General features: G+C 38.7%; 1 protein-coding gene across 1 annotated transcript in view; it reads left to right on the top strand.

Moving 5' to 3' along the window:
- The window catches only part of MAGI3 (membrane associated guanylate kinase, WW and PDZ domain containing 3), a 267,634-nt gene that overhangs the window by 95,092 nt on the left and 154,089 nt on the right, over positions 1 to 18,453 (top strand). The gene's annotated exons all lie outside the window — the stretch shown is intronic.

Below are 18,453 nucleotides of genomic sequence, written 5' to 3'. Positions count from 1 at the left end.
AGGCATTTTTAATGTGGGGTGAGATTCTAAGGCAGGGGTGTCAAACATGTGGCCAGGAGGCCTAATAAAGCCCTTGGAGGGCTCCTATCAGGCCCCCAAGCAACTGGCTGTCATCTGCTTCCTTCTCCCTTTCTCTTGCTTCCTTCTGCATAACAGCTTGCTGTGCAAGGCTTGCTCAATTGCACAGGAACTACAAAGCAAAACCTCTATTTTCTCCATTGGCTGAGGTGCCTCCCTTGGGGAGGAAGGGGAGGGGGGCAGAGCTTGCTTTTCCAGGCTCTCTCAATCACAAAGCAGAGCTACTGAGCCAAGCCTCTCTTCCTTCTATTGGCTCAGGCTCCTCCCCCTCCTGGTCCCCTGGGAGAGGAAGGAAAGAGCCAGGGCTCCGTTTGCCCAGTTCCCTGGATTTCATGGAAGACAGACAAAGAAAGTACCTTTAAGACCAACGAGTGCTACTGTTTTAAGCATGTTTTAGGTTTAAAAAAAAAAAAATCTTTCATTGTGTTTGTTTGTCCCCTTTATAAAGTTTATATATCTGCTGTCTAATCTTACATACGTACAAACATGGCCTGGCCTGACAAGGTCTCATTCATGTCAGATTCAGCCCTCATAACAAATGAGTTTGACACCCCTGTTCTAAGAAGTTTGTGACTAGCTTTTATTCTGTTGCCACTCAATTGTGAATCTGCATTTTATCTGCATGAGTCACCTGCTTCCAAGCATTAGGTTTTCAGGGGATCACACAGAGCAGCTAAGGGAAAGGGGAGCAAGAAATATCCCATGAGTTATCCTTGCCATTGCCATGGTTTTGTTCTACAAATTTTAGGAAGTTTTGCATAAACTGCTGCAATCTTTTTTTAGAGTAAACTAGAAATAGAACATGATGAGTGAAGAGGGGATTGCAGTCTCCTTGTATGTTGCTGCAGGACATCAAACAACTGCAAAAATGAAAGGATCAATATATTATTCATGTGTAGCACAATAAGGCATTATATAATAGGCTGCTACTGGCTTCTTGCAGCTTTCTCTGGCTTCCACACCAGCAATAGGTCAGTTTGAAACAGAGTGCTTTGATAAATGACATTGATCTGGCCATATTGTGTTTCTTATGTCCTTAGGAAAATGATAGCAGTTGTATCAGGTTTTCAGTATATACCAAGTTACAACATAGTCCTTTGTCTAAAATAGGCCGCTAAACTATTGTATAGTTTTCTGATCCTCCTAAAACTGCTTAAGTTAATAGACCATATGAAGATATCTAAAATGATCTGAAACAATTATATTTCCACATTACTGTTAGACATTCATTGTTCCATTTTTCAGCTTCGAAAGTAAAACTGCTTATGGGTTATGTTTTTGTATTAAGTTTGTTTATAATCATAGTAATGTAGAACAAAAATTTGAATTTAGTGCTTCTGGCTTGTGAATGAGTGATGGAAGTAGATATAAATGTGTCCATAATATACTAGATGTTCTGAATTTGTGATTTAAATCCCCCTTTGAGATGGAACATAGGATTTATTAGGCCTTCCTATTGATCTAAGCCAACAACTTTGACTATAAATGACCACAGTGGATTTTATCACATCTTCTAGATCTAGGCTGATTCTGCACTGAGCAGAGGTTGGACTAGTTTCCTGTATGGTCCCTTCCAACTCTGTGATTCTATAATTCTATCTCACTTTTGGTTTGACTCATCTAGGCTCATCTTATGAAAACCAGTGTGGTGAAGCAGAGCTCCAGAGTAGGCCCAGGTTTGAATCCCCATCTTGCTGTAGAAGCTCACCAGGTGACTTTGGACCAGTCCCATATTTTCAGTCTAATCTACCTCATAGGGTTGTTGTGTGGATAAAAAGGAGGAGAGAATAATGTAGACTGTAAAGTTGAAAGGGAAAGAAATAGGGTTCCCAACCAGAGGTAGAGAAGTAGCATGGGGAGGGTGGGGTTTGAGGAAAGGAGGGATCTCAGGAATAAAATGCCATAGACTGCACCTTCCAAAGCAGCACTTCAAGGGAACTGGGGTTGCCAACTTCCAGGTAGAGGGTGGAGGTCACCTGCAATTACAGCTGTTCTCCAGATGGCAGAGGTCAGTTCCTCTGGAGTAAATGGCTGCTTTGGAGGGTTGACTCACCTAGGCCAGGCTGCTTTCTACACTTCTACAGCAGGTGCCTTTTGAAAGTTGATGTAGTATAGTACTTAGAGCTTTAGAGTAGGGTCTGAGAAACACAGGTTTGAATTCCCATCTTGCTGTAGAAGTTCACTGGGTTATTTGGGGCCAGTCATATACTTTCAGCCTAAACTACTTCAAAGGATTGTCATGAGGAGAAAAAATGAGGATGAGAATGATGTAAGCTTCTTTGGTTCCCACTGTGGAGAGAGGTAGGGTATAAATGAAGTAAATAAATATAGCTAATGATGGGAGGCAGCTCAAAGGTAGGTTGGTGAATGTCTGAGAAGAAAGGATGGTAGGGAAAAGAGAGAGGATATGGGAGTTGAAAGGAGGATAGAAAGAAGAAATAGTATGGGAGAAGGGATGCAGGGGAAAGTAAGGTGCAGGGGAAAGAAGAAGGGATGCAGGGGAAAGAAGAAATAGTATGGTGCAGGGGAAAGAAGAAGGGATGCAGGGGAAAGAAGAAATAGTATGGGAGAAGGGATGCAGGGGAAAGTAAGGTGTCCCCCCACAAGTCTCCTACCATGCAAGTGGGCCTGGCTGAGTGGCTAGCACCACACAACTGGACCATAGTTTTCCTAGGAAGAGCCTGTTCGGGGAGAGGGAAACCTGAAGACAAAGGGGCACATAAATGTAGGCTGGGTATTGGATGGGACAGGGAGAAGGCATCTGGAAAAGAGGAGAGGCTATCAGGACTTTCAGGAAAGAGGAAATAGGAGAAGAAGAGATTTTGTCCAACTGAAGTCATGTTCAGTGAGCTGAACTCAGTACCCCACCCTTCACTACCCAAAGGAGTCTCAGAGCAGCTTACAATCTCTTTTCCCTTCCCCTTCCCACAACGGACACCCTGTGAGGTAGGTGGAACTGAGAGAGCTCTCCTAGAACTGCTCTTGAGCAGAACAGCTCTGAGAGAACTTGTGGCTGACTCAAGGTCACATCAGCAGCTACATGTGGAGGAGTGGGGAATCAAACCCGGTTCTCCCTGATCAGAGTCCACACACTTAACCACTACACCAAACTGGCTCTCAGTAGTGGAGAAGGGGGGGGGATGGCACACCTCCCGTAAGTCCTTGAGTTCCCACTTGTAACTTTTAAAAAATCCTGGCCAAGAATGTTTCAGAACATCATGCCTGGCATGCTGAGTAGTTTTTTAAAAGTAAGGCTGAGGGGAGGGGGAGAAAGTGGCAGCATGAAAGCCGAGGGGGAAGAAACAAAATGAAGCCTGTAATACCATAGAATCATAGAGCCTGAGCCTGCCGAGGTGGGGGAGGGCGGGATATAAATGAAATTAATAATAATAAAAATAGAGTTGGTAGGGACCTCCAGGCTAAACATGCCCAGCTCCTTCAACCTCCTCTGGGAGCAAATTCCACATTTTAATCATGATTCATAGGAATGCTGCAGGCCTAATGTGTCTGGGGAATTTATTTATTTATTTGGCTTATATCCCACCCTCCCCGCCGAAGCAGGCTCAGAGCGGCTTACATTCCACAAAGTCATAAAAACCAGTATCGATATTAAACATAAAAATATAAAAATCCATAATGAATAAAAACATAAAACAATATCAGGTTCTATTACAATCTTAAAATAGAATATATTCATGTGTTGGTAATGGCGGCTAGCTGCCAATTCAGTCCATGTTAAGTGTTGTTATTTGGCTGTTGCTACTGGTTGTCTTATTGAGAGAAAGGTCCTAAGGTCATGATAGTGCATTTGAGGTGGGCCAGATAGTGTCTGTTGTTATGGGCCAAATGGTTCAGTATCTGTTGTTGTCTGTTGGCATAGTTGTTTATATGAAAATGCTAGAAATGTTCAAGATAAAACGATAGAGCTGAAATGCTTAGAGTCAGAGGAAAACATGAATGTTGTGGACATTTCAGAAACTTGGTGGGATGAAGATAATCTGTGGGATACAGTGATTCCTGGATATAAATTATATCAGAAGGATAGGGAGGGAAGGGTCAGAGATGGAGGGGCTCTGTATGCCACCTTTAACAGATGAGCCAGTGGAAGGACAAGAGGGTATACAGTCCAGTAAAACCTGATAAGGTAAGAGATTCACTTACAGAAACTGTGGGTGAAAATAGTGTGCCCAAAAGGAAGCTTAATTTGGGGAGTTTATCACCCACCAGATCAAAGGTTAGAAGATGATTTAAAAACAGGAAAATAATTAAAGAAAGCAGTTAGACAAAATAACTATTGTAATAGGTGATTTTAACTACCCACACATTGATTGGGTCAATACGTGTTCATGTCAGGAGAAATAGAATGGGTTTCTAGATACTCTCAATGACTGTGCCATGGAGCACATGGTCACAGAGCCTACCAGGGGGAAGTGATCTTGGACTTGGTCCTAAGTAATGCCCAAGACCTGGTGAGAGATGTAAATTTGATAGCACCATTTGGGAACAGAGATCATAATGATATTGTTTAACTGTTATGTATATAGGAAGTTGCCCCCAAAGACCTGCACAACTACATTTAACTTTAGAAGAGTTTACTTATCTCAAAGGAGGGGGCTTGTGAAAAAGAAACTGGAAGGACAGGTGAGGGTCAGATCTCTTCAGGTAGCTGGGAGACTATTTAAAACTGTAATTGCGGGAGCGCAGGTAAAATGTATATCATGGGTTACGATAGGTAGGAATAGGTATAAAAAAGGCCTGCGTGATTAATGAACAAAGTAATGGAAGTAGTCAAATGTAAGGTAGATTCCTTTAAGGGATGGAAGGCTATTCTGAGTGAGGTAAATAAAAGGGAACACAGGCTTTGGCAAATAAAATGCAAGTTGGTGATCAGATAGGCAAAAGGGTACTATGAGGAACGTATTGCAAATATAAAAACTGGCAATAAACATTTCTTCAAACACATTAGAAGCAGAAAGCCAGCCAGGGAGGCAATAGGGCCCTTGGATGACCAATGAGTAAAAGGATTACCAGATAGGGAAATAGCAGAGAAGCTGAATGCATTTTTTGTTTCTGTCTTCACTGTGAAAAATAGAAGGTACTATCTGGGAAGTCTTAAGTTCAAGATCACCAACCAAAGGAAAATGTGAAAGAAAAATCAAGGGAAATTTGCTGGGTAAACCTGGGCTCGACACACACTCTCATCCTAATCCTATTTCTCTTCTAAATAGTTCACATGCTTTCCTATTGAGAAAGACTGGAGAGCATGAATGCAGTGAAAAAGGGGAGGGGAACCCAGTTGTACCCATAACAAGCCCAATAAAACTCTCTCTCTCTTCTCTGTAGCAAGACAAAAAGCTCATACCTTCAGTAAAATGTTGCTAGCCTTAAATGTACTTTCTTTATATCTCTCCCAATGGTGGGGACTGGACAAAGGAAGCTGGAGCTCTTTTCTTCCTTCCCCTGGGGACACGGAGAGGGAGGAGCTTCAACTACTAAAAGGAAGAGAGTCTTGGGTCAGTATTTCTGCAGAGTGATTGATTGAGCCTGGCAAACTTAACACAGCAGAGCTATAGAGCCAAGCTCCCTCATTGGCGGAAGCTCCTCCTCCCTCCTCCTTTCTTTGGTAATAGTGGGGGGGGAGGGAAAGAGCAGGGACTGCATTGTTTGCTGGCTGATCTGGAGAGAAACACAAAATGGTGATGGAAGGAAGCAGGCATGGGGGAAGGAAGCAGAGGAGGACCAGTTGCTGGCAGACCTCATTGGAGCCCTCCGGGGGGGGGGGGGATCCGGCCCGTGGGCCACATGTTTGACACCCCTGACACAGAACATTTTTCTATTGAATTAGATGCAGTGAAGAACTTTCATCTCTGCAGCAGAAAAGAGTAAGAGTCCAGTAGCACCTTGAAGACTACCAAAATTTGTGGTGGGATATGAGCTTTCTTGAGTCACTGCTCACTTCTTCAGACTCATGAAAGCTCATACCCTACCACAAATTTTGTTAGTCTTTATGGTGCTGCTGGACACTTACTCTTTTCTACTGTTGCAGACAGACTGACATGGCTATTCATGTTAAGTCTTTACAGATATCCTGCTTGCTACTTCAAGAGTTGTAGTTTATTTAGGATGCATGTTAAGTAGTCAGGTTTTTGGATGAGGCAGCGGGCATCTATTTTTTTGAACAGTTGGCCTCCCCCCTACTGCACAACTGTATTGTGGTGCTGTATTGTGGTACTATTCTTGTACTATACCATCTTGCTGAATCATCTTGTTGCACTTTACTAAATGTTGATAGATCCCGGTAGGCAGCCGTGTTGGTCTAAAGCAATAGAACAAAGCGGTAGACAAGTTACCTTAAGACCAACTAAGTTTATTCAGAATGAAAGCTTTCGTATGCTCTTAAACTTAATGAGAAAAAATGGGAATGGCAAGCCGCAATTCTTAATACAAGTGAGTTGGTACGTAGAATCATGGGAATGTTTTTAGCAGATTAAAAGAATCACACTGGCTAATAAAAAGCAGTGATAAATAAGGTGAATGTTTGTCTTATTGCATATACCAATCCATCCTCCACTGTATTTTAATGGATTCCTTTTTTTTCTAATGGCAAACTATAATGTATGTTATAACCTCTTGAGATACCATGCCCTCTATTTAAACTAAAAAAGCCAGATTGTTACCTGAATTTATGGCACTTCGCACCTACAACAGCAATCTGCTTTTTATCACCCTCCAGTGTTGTTTCAGCCCTGCTTTGTTCTAACACTAACAAACACAGATCCCTATTTGTGATTCTTGTAATCTGCTAAAAACATTCCCATGATTCTATGTACCAACTCACTGCCAACTTATATTAAGAATTGCTGCTTGCCATTCCCATTTTGTCTGATGAAGTCTGCTTAAGAAGAAGATGATGATATTGGATTTATATCCCACCCTCCACTCCGAAGAGTCTCAGAGCGGCTCGCAATCTCCTTTACCTTCCTCCCTGACAACAAACACCCTGTGAGGTGGGTGGGGCTGAGAGGGCTCTCACAGCGGCTGCCGTTTCAAGGACAACCTCTGCCAGAGCTATGGCTGACCCAAGGCCATTCTAGCAGGTGCAAGTGGAGGAGTGGGGAATCAAACCCGGTTCTCCCAGATAAGAGTCCGCACACTTAACCACTACACCAAACTGGCTTACGAAAGCTTACATTCTGAATAAAGCTTAGTTGGACTTAAAGGTGCACTTGTCTACTGCATTTTACTGAATGTTGTAATTGATTTTATTATGATTTATTATGATTTTTCCAAGTTGCGAATGAGGCCATTACAATTATGGTTCCTGGCTCACTTCAACCCAATGAAAGATATGCAGCACATGATCTTGGCGATACCAGAGCAGATCCTCTTCTCTCTCACAGGGTGGGATCAGGAGTAACACATTCTGGAAGGAACCCCCTTTCACCCCCCAGCACTGACAGAAACTCCCACCATGGATGCTTTTCTCTGGGGGTTGGGAGCACCCCTCAGGGTATCCCTGTGGGTGCTGTATAGGACCCTCTGACATTGGAACTCCCACATCAATTTCCTAGAACTGCTTGACATCCGATTTGCTCTCCATTCTTTCCTTCCTTTGGTGGAGAACACGGTTGTGGCAGTTCTAGCAGATAATACCATGATCCTCAGCTATATCAACAAGCAGGGGGGCATTGTTTACAAGAGGCTGTGTTTTTTTGGCCATCACCATGTGGGAGTGGTGCATGGACCGTGGCATCACCTTGGTAGCAGCACAGCTCCCTGTGGATCTCAACACCAAGGAGGACTTCCTGAGTTGAGGGGGCATGATTCTCCATGAATGGGAACTAAACGACATATATCTGACCCTAATCTTTGATATGTGGGGATCTCCTATGATAGACATCTTAGCAACATGGATAAACAATAAATGTCCACAGTTTTGTTCCCAGGGTGGCAAAGAACTTCTGTCCCTGGGAGATGGACTCCTTCTCAGGTGGTCAGACCTATTCCTGTGTATTTCCCCTGATTCCACTCGTCACAAAGGTTCTCAACAAAGTATAGTGAGAACACTCAAAATTCATACTAGTGACTCCATGATGGTCCCATCAACTTTGGTTCCCCATCCAGACTTCCGGGGTTGGATCATGGAGAGTTGAGCCGCTTCTCAAAAGGGGAGCGGACCGGAGCCTTTGTTCTGGGCAGAGACAGCGAACCCAACGCCTGCTGCCTACTTTTCTCAGTGAGGGAAAAGGCCAAGACATGCATGGGAGAATTCTGAGGGGATTTACTTTGACAAGGAGTCCCAGTGGGGTTCCTTTTAAAGCTTTGAAGAGTCCCCATCGAAGAATCGCATTCCAGTGTCTACAAAGGGTCTCCGTGGTCATTAAATTTAGTTTATCAAGATTCAAGCCTTCTTTGGACTATTTCGATTTCTAAATAATAATCTTTGGAGAGAACGGTGTTGAGGAGGTTAAATTTGGCTGCAAGGCAAGGAGATCTTTATCTTTCACTCCGGGACTAAAATCAACTTTATATGAGATAAAGATTGAAATTTGGACTTAGTCACAAAATTCCAAAGTTATAAACAAGAGAAGGGGGTAATTTTGAGACTTTTTGGAGATTTAGAAGCAAACTTAAATGCTGAAAAACAACTTATGTTTGGAATACTTGCGGTTTCTGTAAAAAAAACCCATCGTCACTGAGTTGCTGAGCTGGAAGACTTCACAGGAAGTGATGCAGAAATTGTAACGCGAGATCTTTCAGCCATTGAGAACGGGACTTTGTGGCAAGAAAAGCAGGAAGAGGCCACTGGAAGAAGGGAATCTAAAGACCTCCCGGCCTTCTCTAGGACTGGTAAATCATAGAAAAATTGTGGCAGCCATTAAAGGAAGGTCAAAATAATTTTAAAAATTGAAAAAAAACCAACGGGACTTTAAAAGTTATTGGAGCCTACAGATATCACTTCAGAGTTAAATATATTGGAATATACAAGTGGTGCTAATTTTGGTGGCCTTTTGGAGAAAAAGAATTTTAAAAAGGTTAGAAAAATCGTGGGCGCCCTTTTGTTTATTTTAAGGACTTTAAAAATTAATATCTTGGGCTAGGAAGCCCTGAGTACGGCGATTTTGGGAGCATTGGAAAGGGCATCTCCCAAACTATAAGATCCAGTGGTTTATTTTTAATTTGGAGAGATCAGCTGGAAAGCTTATTTTGGCAGTGAGGGGAGAGGAATGTCTGAGCAGAGGCTGCCAAAACAGACACGCGCAAGGACTGCTTCACTTGAGGAGGGGGAAATGCCTAAAATAAAAGAACAACTAGATGCCATGGAGGCAAGACTGATTAAAGTGAAGAAGGAGTTAATAACAGTGAATAAAAAGCAAGTAGTCAAAGAACTAGAGGTGGTGAAGTCAGAAATAAAAAAAGAAGTTGAAGATCTCAGAAAGGACTCACGTTAAATAAAGTACATGTGGTTGAAAATAAGGTGAAAGATCAAGATTCCATGATTAATAAATTGCAGGAGAAAGCAGCTCTGCAAGATTACAAGTTAATGGAAAACCAGATTCGTTTGAGAGGAGTACCTGAAGATGAAGGATCTAATTTAAGGACATATATAATAAGAATCATTGCTGAGTTTTTGGATATGGATGCCGATGAACCTAGTTACCTGTATGATTTTATATAGATAGATAGATAGATAGATAGATAGATAGATAGATAGATAGATAGATAGATAGATAGATAGATAGATAGATAGATAGATAGATAGATAGATATAGATATATATAGATATAGATAGATATAGATAGATATAGATATAGATATAGATATATAGATATAGGGTTAATTCCCTGTATGCCAAGAAAAACGAATTACCAAGAGATGTGGTAATTAAATTCATTACAAGAGACATGGTGGGAAAGATTTTTAAAAAGCAGTTTGAAAAAACATTGGAAATTGAGGGAAGTAGAATACGAATCATGAAAGGGTTGCCAAGAAAAGTCATAAGTGACAGAAGACAATACAAAAAGTTAACTGACAAGCTGCCGGACATGGAAGTGAGATACAGATGGATACTGCCAGAAGGTCTAAGTTTTGAACATGGAGGAAAAAGGATTACAATTACAAATGTACTGGAACTGAGGAAGTTTTTTTTTAAGAAAATAGGGGATTTGGGGATACAGAAAAAAGAGAAGAACTGTTATGGATTACAAATTAATATCTTGGAACATAAATGGACTAAATTCACCGCAAAAAAGAAAGGCTACATTTCAATGGATCAAGAAACAAAAAGGTAATATAATTTGTCTACAAGAAGTACATATCAAACAGTTGGATTACAAATTTTTATGGAATAAACAATTGGGTAAATAATTTTTCTCCTTGGCTAAGGAGAAAAAAAGGGGTGTGATTTTTTTTATGTCAAACAAGAATTAGATCCAAAATTGATTTTTAAGGACAATGACGGCAGATATCTAGCTGTGGAAGTGATATTGAATGACAAAAAGACGTTGTTGTTGAGATTGTATGCCCCAAATGGGGCAAAAGACTTTTTAAAAAAACATTTTGCAACAATTAGACCAAGTGACCTACAAACAAATAATGATAATGGGAGACTTCAATGGAACAATTATAAATAATTTGGATAGATCAGGAAAAAGAAATAAGGGGGGGGGATCACCAAAGTCATTTTTTGATTTAGTGAAACAAAGTCTGAAAGATATATGAAGGAAATTTAATCCTAAGGTACGTGATTATACTTTTTTTTCAGCAAGGCATAACTCTTTCTCAAGAATTGATATGCTATGGACTACAAAAGATCTTGGGCTTATGACGAGAAAAATAGAGATTCCTCCTAAAGTTGCAGCCAATCACAATCCATTGAGGTGGCTGGCAAAAAGTGTAAAAAAGACTAGGAGATGGAGAATAAATGAAGATTTGCTACAGAAAACAGAGATAGTGGTGTCTTTAGAAAAAGAAACTAAAGCTTTTTTCAAACAAATGAAAATGAGGACATTCAATTTCAAACTGTCTGGGATGCGTATAAAGCTGTAATTAGAGGTATTTTAATTACAATGAACAATAAAGATAAAAGAGACAAAGAGAAACAAATGCTGGACATTCAAAAAGAGATTGGAAGAAAAGAAAAAGAACTCAAAAAAAAGACCAGGAAAAAAGAAAATAATAAGGGAAATTACTATATTGCAGAACCAATTGAGACATTTGTTAAATAAGGAGGTAGAATGGAGCCTAAAGAGACTGCAACAGAAATCCTTTGAAGGAGCAAATAAACCTGGAAAATACCTGGCTTGGCAAATGAAAAAAAAAGGGAAAATAAATTTGTTACTAAAATTGTATTAGAAGGTAAAGAAATCGCTGACTAAGCAGAAATTAAAAGGGAATTTTATAAATACTATGCTAAGTTATTTCAAGGTCAAAAGGTGGAGAAAAGAAAAATAGATGCGTATTTACAGAAAATTCAAGTAAGTCCCTTAACAGAAAATATGGAAAAGGTCTTAAATGAACCAATTGAAAAAATTGAAGTTGAAGCAGCAATAAACCCAATGAAAACGGAAAAGGCACCAGGCCCAGATGGTTTTACAGCAAAATTTTATAAAGTCCTTGCAGAAGTGTTAGTTCTAAAACTTCAAAATTGATGAATATTATAAGGATTGATGGGAAAATACCAAATACATGGAAGGAAGCAATAATTTTGTTGATACCAAAAAAAGATAGTCACCACAAATGTAGAAAACTATAGACCAATTTCATTACTTAGCAGTGATTACAAAATATATGCTAGGATACTAGCAGAACGACTCAAGCAGCATTTAAATAATTTTATTAAAGAGGAACAAGCAGGATTTCTTCCCAGGAGACAAATCAGAGATAGTATTAGAACGGTCATAGATATTGTTGATTATTATGAGAAGCATCCTGAAAAAAAGGTGGCATTATTCTTTGCAGATGCAGAGAAGGCCTTTGGCGATGTGAATTGGGACTTTATGTTTGCAGTAATGGAGAAATTAGGACTTGGAGAAGCTTTTATACAAATGGTTAAGGCAATATATAATGAGCTACAAGCAAGACTCAGTATAAATGCGGATTTGATGGAGAAGATGATAATCAGCAAATGTACAAGGCAAAGTTGCCCTCTATCTCCATTGATATTCATAGTGATGGTAGAGATTTTGCTTATGCAAATACAAGAAGATAAAGAAATAGGGGGGCTGAAACTGAAAAGCTTTTTTTACAAATACAGAGAATTTGCTGATGATGTAATGTTTATCAATGAAAATCCCTTATCTGTGACACCATTGCTGCTTTGTAAAATTCAAGAGTATGGAGAATTGGCAGTTTTTTTATATAAATAAAGAAAAATAAAAAATTTTGTGTAAAAATATGACAAAGAGTGAACAGGAAGAATTGCAAAGGGTAACAGAGTGTGAAGTTGCTTCAAAAGTAAGATATTTAGGTGTGGAAATTTCTATGAAAAACAGATTTGTATAAAAATAATTATGAAAAGCTTTGGCGGAAAATTGACGAAGATTTGATAAAATGGAATAAATTGAACTTATCTATGTTGGGCAGAATTGCGGCAATTAAAATGAATGTTCTACCAGGAATCATGTTTCTATTTCAAACAATTCCAATTGTGAAGGACAATAAATAATTCAGTAAATGGCAAAGAAAAATCAGAATTTGTATGGGCGGGTAAGAAACCAAGAATTAAAATGAAAATTTTAACATGCAAAAGAAAGAGAAAGTTTCCAATTGCCGGATTTAAAATTGTATCATGATGCAGTATGTTTGGTATGGATTAAAGATTGGATGACGTTATTAAACAAGAAACTGCTGGTTTTAGAAGGTCATGGAAATATTTTTGGTTGGCATGCATATATGTTTTATGGGAAAAACAAGATGGATGGCTTTTTCTCGCATCATTATATAAGAAGAAACTTGCTAAGTACTTGGGTAAAATATAAAAAGTATGGTGATGAGAGAAAGTCGTTATGGATTGTGCCATGGAAGTAATAAAATTATCTTCAGAAACTGATGCAGGGATGTGGTTAACGTACAATCAACTATTAAAGATATAGGGAGGAAAGGTGAAACTCAAATCAATTGAAGAATTACAGTATAAATATAATTGGTTTCAACTGCAACAAATTAAGAGTTTGGTGGAACAGGACATTAAAAGCAAAGGTATTAGACAAGAGCAAACAGAATTGGAAAAAATGCTGTTGGGAGATAATGAAAAATTGATTTCAAGAATTTATAAATTATTATTGAAGCGGTCTACAGAAGATGAAGTAGTTAAATCTCAAATGATTAAATGGACAATTAATTTTAACAAAGAAATACAAATGGAATCATGGCAGTACTTGTGTGAGAACTCTATGAAAATATCGACATAATGTTAAAGAAAATTGTTTCAAAATGCTATATAGATGGTATATGACACCTAAAAAACTGGCAACAATGAACTATCAGGTGTCAGATAGGTGCTGGAAATGTAAAAAACATGAAGAATCTTTCTACCATATGTGGTGGACTTGTGAAAAGGCAAAGCAATTTTGGCAAATGATCCAGCACGAAATGTCAAAAAAATTAGGCTATGATATTAAAAGGTCTCCAGACTCTTTTTTTATTGGGATTACAAATGGAAAGTTTTCCGAAACAAGATAGAATGTTGATGTGGTATCTGCTTTTAGCAGCAAGGACATTATATGTGCAGTTATGGAAGCAAGATAAAATACCAGAAAAATGGGATTGGATTTTAAAAACTATTTTTTGGAGTGAAATGGATAAACTTAAACGAATTTTAAAAGACTATGATATGGAGAAATTCAGAAAAGAATGGGAGAAAGTTCAAAAATATGTTGAAAAACATTGGAAGGTAAAGGGAAACTTAGTGATTTTTGATAATAGTTGAACTGTGATGGAATAATGGACTATTTTTTTTATAAAAGGAAGAACTTTCCAGAATTAAAGGTGTAAGGAGAAAAAGGAAAGATGGACTTATAGACATCCTTTTTTTTTAAAAAAAAATTCTCTTTGGGTTTTTTATTTTTTTCTTATAGTTATAGAACTTTATAATGAAGATTCTTGATTTGATAAAATTTCGTTGTTGGGGTTTTTTTGTTTAAAATTTTAAGTAACACCCGCGTGGGTCAAGAAAAGGAGGGGAGAGGAGAAGGGGTGAAAAGTGTGATGTATTGTTTTCATAATGTAATGTCTTTATTTTTCTTTTAGAGTACATTAACAATACGTTGCGCATTTATAAAATTTGTTTTACACAAACTTCAGTTCTCCGTCCTTCTGCACCTCAGCCAACATAATTTCTACCAGTTCTTTCCTGCTCTGGACCTCTTTCTCATCCACAGGGGATCGGTTCTATACCATGACATTCCTCATCTAAAGTTGACAGCCTGGCTGATGCCATAGGATCATTTACGAGAAGTTTTAGAAAACAGGAAATCCTCCACTAGATGGTCTTATGCAGTTAAGTGGAGAAAATTCTAGTCATTTCTTTCTGATTCCACTGTACCTTTTCATAGGACCCCACTCTTTGCCATTTTCTCCTTCCTCCTATCCTTATTAGACAGAGGCATGAGTCACTTTTCCGTTAAGAGTTTACCTAGCTGCAATTTCAGCCTATCATGACATAATTCAAGGGGTTTTGGTCTTCTCCCATCCTGACAGCAAAAGATTCCTCAAAGGATTTTTTTCACGTGCATCCACCTGTCAGGTACCCGTTCTTGCCTGGGACCTCCCTCTGGTCCTCAACATGCTCACAAAGAAACAGTTTGAGCCTCTAGCGACATGTGAGCTATGCTTACTGGCATAGAAGGTGGCCTTTCAGGTGGCTGTCACCTCTGCTAAGTAAGTCACTGAGTTTATGGCCCTTCAAGCTGACCCCCTCCCCCCCGTACCTACATTTCTTAGCAGAAGTGGTAATGTTGACGCCTGACATCAGCTTCCTCCCCAAAGTGGGCTCAATTCCACCTCAATTCCGAAGTGACTCTTACAACATTCTTTCCTACCCCAGCCTCTGATGAAGAGCATAGACTGCACTTGCTAGTTGTCCACAGAGCATTGTCCTTTTATCTGCACAGAACACAGCCTGTCAAGAAATCATCTCACATCTTCATCTCATATGTGGATCACCACCAAGGTTTTAAGTTGTCTTCCCAAAGACCCTCAAAATGACTGATCAAGACAATTAAGTTGTGCTATCTCTTAGCCAAGAGACTGCTCCCTGGTCCGCTCAGAGTTCATTCTACTAGGACCATGGCAACTTATACTGCCTTCTTGAAAGTTCTCCCTTTAATGAAATCTGCAAGGCATATGCTAACAGGGTCTCCTTTTAGTTCTGGTATAGAAGCGGATCTGTAACACTTCATATTCCTACATTCTATTCAGTGTATTGGAACTATTTACGAAGTACATTCATCTTAGCAAAATATCCTAATACTGTTATTTTGTAATGTAACAGATTTGTATACTTGACAGGAGAATAAATAGATATATAGAAGAAGAAGTTCATCTCTAGCTATACTCCATTAGGGTGCAAGGTTAATAGGCAGGCACTGCTGGTTTAATAAGTTTCAGATTCTCCTATGATTAATTGTATGATTTTTAAATATTGTACACTGCTTTAAATGCTGGGGGGGGGGGGGGAATGGTATGTTTCCTCCACTACAGGAGTAAAATTGAGCATATAAAATCCTTTTTTATTTGTTGGTACTAGAACAAATTTTTAGTCCAGTGGCACCTTTAACCAAGGAAGTTTAATTCTGGGTGTAAGCTTTTGAGTGTGCTATGGCAGCTAGAGAATATTATGGCAAGTAATTCCACAGGTGATATATCCAGCTGAGAGCCAGTTTGGTGTAGTGGTTAAGTATGGAGACTCTTATCTGGGAGAACTGGGTTTGATTCCCCACTCCTCCACTTACAGCTGCTGGAATGACCTTGCGTTAGCCATAGCTATCGCAGGAGTTGCCCTTGAAAAGACAGCTGCTGTGAGAGCCCTTTCAGCCCAACCCACCTCACAGGGTGTCTGTTGTGGGGGGAGAAGGTATAGAAGATTGTAAGCCACTCTGAATTTCTGATTCAAAGAGAAGGGTGGGGTATAAATCTCCAGTTGTCATCAGCTTCTTCTGATCTGTTGATTAAATGTTTATGATTTTATCAATTTTTTTTCATATTGTAATTACCTGCCTTGGGTCTTGAGATGCCCGGAAGAAAGGTGGTTTATAAATATTTGAAAAAATAAAATAAACATCACTTCTACCCTTATGGATATGAGACTATGTGTGGAGCAACTAGACTGATTAAGTGTTTAAATTTCTTGTTCATTGTCCACCGTGAAAGTTAAATAATGGGCTATGAAACAATTAGATAACTACCTTTGCCTATCATTTTGTCTTTTAGTAGTTGCTCAGATTTGGTAGAATAATATGCTCATTTGAGTTGAGCAGTATGCATATACATGGCTCTATGAAGAGTACACACTTGAATGCTGAGGTACCTACTTTAAAGAACAATCAAGAAAGTTGAGCTCATTAGATGTGACTCTTTGATGTTGTGACATGCAGGTTTCCTCTTTATCATCTTAAAATATCACACTAAAAATACTTTCCAGTTTAAGGCTTTGACATTCTGTTGATGCTTGCAAATTTTAATTTCCAAAACTTGCTCATCCCTAGATAAAGTGTTTTCTGGGATTATGACAGATAACAATAGATTGCTTTGTATGCTTGTGTCAAAAGGATCAGAAGAACAGTAATACAAAGTTATTTGTGAGCTGAATGGCAGTGTTTTTCCTGTGATATGACAAGCTTGCTAATGATACTTGATAGGACTACTGTAAAAGGATGATACTATTGTGAATAAATGTTGTGAAACAATACTTAAAGTTCAGATAGAAAGATGCCATCAAAACTACAAGAATACCAGCATGGTTAATGAACAGCATCAAGAAAAGCATCACTTTACTTCTAAAATATATGTACTACTGCTCCAGGTCTGCTCAAGGAGTAAAAAAATAAAATCAGTAAAATAAGTCTAGCTAATAAAATAAATACAAGGAAGTCAAATAAAATAAATACAAGCAAATCAAAACATACAAATAAGAGTAAGCAAACCCCATAACAGATTAGGAAGTTTCAGAATCTACATTGTTTGCTAAAGGGGTCTGGGGAATATCCAGGAAATGACACTCAATTAGCATAATGTTTTTTCCCAACTAAACTGAGAGGAATCCATGGCTGAAAATATAATTATTAAGCATTTAATAGCAGTCTGCAGAGCCCTGACTACTTGGAACCTAAATGGGGCTGGCCATGATTAGTATTTGGATGGGAAACCACCAAGGAAGAGCAGTGTTGCTGTGCAGAGAATTTCAATAGCAAACCACCTGTTGCCTTGAAAACCATTTGACAGGTTGCCATAAATTGATTGCAGTTTGTTGGCACTTAATCATTATTATTACTAAGTGTATAGAACGGATCCACAGACCTTTTGAGACTGCAGGCATCATTGTAATTTTGACACAGGGTTCCTCTTTCAACCACAAAATGGTATAGTAGGTAGCAGAGTGAACAACTGGTCTTTTTAAAAAAAATTGATTGCATTTAATTAAATGAATGATTAATTGTACTGGTTAGCTTTCATGTGGGAATAATTCATCCCTTCAAAAATGGAATTTGAAATCTTTTTTTAAAATGCAACTGTTTCCCAGATTATTTATTTATATTATTTATATTCCTTCTCACTGAAACTCAAGGTAGATTAAATAGTGTAAGTCAGTACAATCAATAGGATGGACATCCAGTTAACATGACATATTAAATGGTGCAGAAATTATGTAGTGGGATCATAGTTATAGCAACCAACAGTATGTATTGTATACAGTAGTATAGTCTGCTGTCCCTATCCCTTTATAAAAGCATCCTTCTGAACCCCTTTGTTATAGCTTACCCCTATTACCTTGGTTTTTTTTCTCCTGAATAATTCAGTTTTGCATAGATTGTGGAATGCTGGATGAGTAGGCACGTTGCTGACTTTGGGCAAGTGTTGTCATCACATTTTCAAATGGGGCTTTGCCATCCACAAGTGCAAAAGATCTTTTAAAGAAAGAATACAAAACCTATAATTCTCATAATTTTAAGACCACAAACATATTTTATACACAAAATTTTATACACAAAATTTAAAGGAACCAATACATTAATGTTAAGGTTTTAGTAATCTTGGTTAGTATACTTGGATTTTAGTGCTTTGTTTTGTTTTTCACTGCAGGCATTTTTGGGCATATTGCAGTAGTTCACTTTTATGCTGCCCTTTTTCTTCTGACACACTAATTACCCAATCAAT

Source organism: Heteronotia binoei, chromosome 2, assembly GCF_032191835.1.
Source record: "Heteronotia binoei isolate CCM8104 ecotype False Entrance Well chromosome 2, APGP_CSIRO_Hbin_v1, whole genome shotgun sequence".
Lineage (NCBI taxonomy): Eukaryota > Metazoa > Chordata > Lepidosauria > Squamata > Gekkonidae > Heteronotia > Heteronotia binoei.
The sequence above is the reverse complement of the archived record's forward strand: the minus strand, read 5'-3'. Positions and strand labels throughout refer to the sequence as shown.